Raw genomic sequence first — 4,540 nt, 5'->3', positions numbered from 1 at the left:
AAAGTTTTCTGTCATCTCAGGAGCCTTCCGGTGGGAGGAAATCTAGGTGATTCTTCTTTAATTACTTGTTTTGTTCTGTTCTCACGTTGTGAGGGCGTGACGGCCCAGATCGCCTGTAGGCTCGTCACAGAGCGTCATGTCTTCAGCTGGCGTGACTCACGTTCTGTTCCAGGTAACGTTCCACGCTCAGGTTACAGGTTGACCTGAGACGCTGACGTCCAGGTTCTGTTGTTGTTTGATAAACACTGTTGGGAGCAGATCCTGGTCTGTGTTCTTTAAGAACATCCGATCAGTTCTGCTCTGTGATAAAAGCAGGAACGATCCTGTTTTAGCTGCTTTGGTCAAACCTCGAGAACAACGTCGCTCCTCTAAGGGGTCGAAGGTTTCTGAGGAGGATTCTCAGAAGGAAGAAGTCCAGCAGAACCCAACTGGACCTTCCCTGGTTCTGGAAGACGTTCTGTTAGCTGATAAAACTGGACATCCTTCAGGCTCATCTCTTCTTTGTTTAAAACCCAAAACGCTGCGACTGTCTCAGAAAACGAGTTTGTGACGTTTAATCTGATGGAGTCGAGGAGCTGAGACCTTCGGTCCTGTGGCGTCCTCAGCGGCGTCCTCGGCGGTGTCCCCAGTGGCGTCCTCAGCGGCGTCCTGAGGATGAACCGTTTATAAATCAGACAGTAGATGACATCTCTGCTGATGGTCAGACCAATTCTTGCAGAGTTCAGTGAACTTTCAGCAGCACTGATGGAAAATGTTTCCCAACCTGTTTATTCAGAAACAGATTTTATTTTTCTGAGCAGCTGTCGGTTTGAACAACAAGCTGAGTTACATAAACCTCCATTCAGCTCATGGCTGAACGGTTTATCATCTCCTGTGATTCTTACATAAAACTCAGAAACATGAAAGCTTCTTTCAGCTGAGTTTGACCTTTGACCCTGCCTGCTGACGGCCCGAGGAACGTTTCCTGTCTGAAGGACCTGAAGTTACGTAAGAAGTTTGTTTTTGGGGTTAAATCTGCTGCAGAGTGGTTCTCAGATTAGAGAGGATTAAATTTAACACAGAGAGCAGATCTGAGACGGGTTCTCCTGGAGGACGGGGTCTCCTGGAGAACGGGTTCTCCTGAAGAACGGGTTCTCCTGAAGAACAGGTTCTCCTGGAGAACCAGAAACCTGCAGATTTTACAAAACTCAGATTATTGGATTATTTTTAAACTTTATTAAACATTAAATGGATCTGATTGGTGCTGATTTGATCCCATTCAGGTGTGAATGAAGATGTCTTTACCTGGTCTACAGGTGAGCCACGCTGCTGTTCTTTTATCTTCAGCCACAGTAACGATGCAGAATGACAGTAAAGCTCATTCATTCATGAGCTCAGCCCTCATCGCTGCAGGCCTCGGTCCGTTGGTCCGGTCCGTCGGTCCGGTCCATCTCCTGACCCAGACGGACCCAGATCCCCCCCTCTCAGTGAATCAGGACACGTCTCTCAGCTCGGACACCAGATTAAAGCTCTCTGATGCTGCAGTTTGATCTTTTTTTATTTATTTCTCACAGATGTCACGAAGTGCCAGATGGAAAAATAAAATAAAAGCTGCTGCCGTCGAGAACAGAACATGTCGACTCAGATTCTACAGTTTGACCCAAAAACTGAAAATAATCCCTTCATCTAAATAAGTCAAGGACACTGAAAGGCTCCTTGTTGAATTATTTTACTAACAGAAAAATGAGACATTAATGTCACTCCAAACAGGGTCAAATCAGGACCTGCTCTGATTCCTTAAGTTGAATAAATAAAGTGTCAGGATGTCTTCTAGTTCACTTCCTGCTGTGCATCTGCAGCTGAAACACGTGAGCCGAAGATTTGGCTCGTCCCTCAGGCTCTGAACTGATTTCTTCATTGATTCGACTCCGGAGCATCGTTTCACAGAGAAAACGGCCGCCGCGTGGACTAAATACGGACGGAAGGTCAGGCTCGGTTTGTGATCCACCAACAATCACAGGCTGCTGTTTACAGAAGCATGTGGTCCAGAAGAACCCTTTATGTTCTGCAGAGAAGCTGAAGAACATCACCTTTCTTCTGTGAAGTCCAACAGACGATCCAGTCCAGAGTTCCACAAGGAGCATCAGCTGAGGGTGTTAATAACAGAAAACAGGAAGTCAGGTGATGTCACTTCCTTCTTCCCTCATCCATCTGAAAGGTTCAGCTGGTTTTAAGGGTTAAACTCACCTGCAGCTCACCTGTAATCTGTTAGTTTTCTGTTTTCTGCTCTGACTTTTATGAGATTTTTTTGTTTGTTTTGTTTCTGAACTCTGACTCTCCAACCGGACCACACGTTCCTTCCCTGCAGCTCGTCTCTTGTTGATGGGAGAACATGTTTTTACTGTTTTTACCTGCAGCTCTAAGGTGATGTCAGGAGGACCCAGAGCTGAGCTCCTGCAGACAACAGACGACAGAAACCAGGTTTCAGTTTTAACTTGAAGTAATTTTGGAAGAACGAGCTCTTTTAAGGGAAGCTGGAAGCTCTCAGGTTAGAATCAGCTGAGTCTGATCATCCTGTTGGGTTCTGACAGAACAGGAGGAACTGTTTCCTGTCAGAGGAGGAACCTGATCCTGAGTCTGCAGACTCTGACTTCAGCAGAATGATGCAACGAGCTCACGTTTGTCTCCAGCAGCTGCAGCAGAGCCGGGTTTTTACGCTGAACTCTGTCAGGAGGTCTTCAGATAAGGAAGTTAATCTTCACACTGTTTCGCTCCTCAGGAAGAATTTTCCACTCCTCTGCAGGGGTCTGCAAGCTGCGGCTCTGGGGCCAAAGCAGGGCCTCCGTGTAGTTTAGATTCATGTCTGCAGAGATGAAATAACTAAAGAACAAAACAAATGGATCCCTTTGAGCTGATCATTTATGAACCATCTTTACTCCTTAAATCTACAAAAATATTTGAACACATTTAACTCAGACCCCAGGAAACGAACAACAAATCCTTCTGATGATAAAAATACAAACTTAATTCTGACAAAGTTGTAACTTTAGTATTAATAGTTTTTATTTACATTTTATACAATAATCCAGGCTTTGATTAAAAACTTAATAACAAATAAAAGTAATAATTAATTTCAAAATGAGATATTTATGTGATTATTTTCCACAAAAGGAGAAAAGATTCACAAAGATTTTTAAAGTTTAGTCTTTAAATGTTTCTAAAGGAGGAAGATTTTCTTCTTTTCTTTTGTCTAAACAAGGAAAATGACCAAAAGCTTTAATTTTAAGTTAGTTTTTCATTAAATAAGCACACAGTATTTATTTACCGCTCAGTAAGTTGTGTTTTCTTTCCTCCAGACTTCATTTTCTGCCTCAGGACAAATTTAATTTCCTGGAGAAACAGCAGAAATGTGTTTTTATTCACAAACAGCAGAGCTGCTTTATTAAAAGAACAATGTGACGAACGTTTCATTGCTCTTTATTCTTAGAAGTTCAAACGTTGGTATTGTTGGTATTTTTGGTATTTTGGGTGTTTTGAGGAGAACCTGTTCCAGATTTAACTGCATTCCTTCGCTCTCCTTTCCAACCATCCCAGCCTGTCAGAGACGGTAAAAATAGCTTCATGTCATCAGTTTGACGCAACAACAACCCGTTGATCGTCTGCCTCGCCCGGCTGGTTCCGGTTCTGCTGCTCAGACTAAAGCAGGAGGAGGAGGAGGAGGAGGGTGGCGGGCCGTTCCTGTACCAAAGAGTCAAAAACAAGACAAAGAAGTTGAATCAAACATGATGTTGACACTTCCTGCTGATGAAGAAACTTCAGGCTTCAAGTCTGGAGACAAAATGTTCAGAACAGCTGTGATGATGACATCATCTTCATAACCCTGCAGAGAAAACAACAACAACAACAACAATCTGATGTCAATAAAACTCCTCTTTGACAGATGGAAACACACATATTTAATTCTTCTGCTCTTTTTGATTCAGATCAGATTAAAAACTGTTTTAATTCAAATAAAATCTTAAACCTTTCACCACAGAACCGATCAGGACCGGATATGATGTGGTGATAATTTATGTGAGGAAAGATTCTGATCCGATTCTGACCCGGGTCTGACAGCAGAACTGAGTCCTGGGATCTGGACTCGGATCGGTCATGTGACCCGAGGTCGAGGGGGTGGTTCCCGCCACATTCCTGACTCCTCCACCTCCATCAATAACTTCTCCGCCTGACTGGGATCAGGCTAATACCTGGAGAACAATGCTGCCTTTCTTCTGCTCCTCTTCTTCCTCTCAGACAGAAACCCTGAAGTTTAAAATAAAATTAAACACAATAAGTTAAAAGTTTGGCTAATCAGGATGAACCCAGATCGGGTTTGACCTTTGACCTCAGCTCAACAGTTCCAACTTGTTTCTGTTTCAAACAATCGTGTATGAGTTTGTTTTTTGTTTTTGGAACAAGTTGAGTTAAACTTCCTGATGATTTGATCCTGAATAAAAAAATAAAATTAGGATAAAAAACTGAATTAAAAGTGATGATGCTGCAGCTCAGAGAGCCTCAGCCT

This window comes from Kryptolebias marmoratus, linkage group LG5 (assembly GCF_001649575.2).
Source record: "Kryptolebias marmoratus isolate JLee-2015 linkage group LG5, ASM164957v2, whole genome shotgun sequence".
In the NCBI taxonomy this organism is placed as follows: domain Eukaryota; kingdom Metazoa; phylum Chordata; class Actinopteri; order Cyprinodontiformes; family Rivulidae; genus Kryptolebias; species Kryptolebias marmoratus.
This window is presented reverse-complemented; position numbering follows the sequence as displayed.